We start from the raw sequence: 419 nt of genomic DNA, 5'->3' as shown, positions 1-419 counted from the left end.
TTTAGTCCATTTACATTGAGGATTAATATTGTTATGTGTGAATTTGATACTGCCATTTTGGTGCTAGCTGGCTCTTTTGCCCATTAGTTGATGCAGATTCTTCATTGCATTGATGCTCTTTATCATTTGGCATGTTTTTGGAGTGGCTGGTACTGGTTGTTCCTTTATGTGTGTAGAGCCTCTTTCAGGAGCTGTTGTAAAGCAGGACTGGTGGTGATGAAATCTCTGTGTACTTGCATGTTCACAAATGATTTTATTTTTCCTTAACTTATGATGCTTGGTTTGGCTGGATAGGAGATTCTGGGTTGAAAGTTCTTTTCTTTAAGGATGTTGAATATTGGCCCTCACTGTCTTCTGGCTTGTAGGGTTTCTGCTGAGAGATTTGTTGTGAATCTGATGGGCTTCCCTTTGTGGGTAAC

This window comes from Cebus imitator, unplaced genomic scaffold, assembly GCF_001604975.1.
Source record: "Cebus imitator isolate Cc_AM_T3 unplaced genomic scaffold, Cebus_imitator-1.0 Scaffold792, whole genome shotgun sequence".
Taxonomy (NCBI): Eukaryota; Metazoa; Chordata; class Mammalia; order Primates; family Cebidae; genus Cebus; species Cebus imitator.
The sequence above is the reverse complement of the archived record's forward strand: the minus strand, read 5'-3'. Positions refer to the sequence as shown.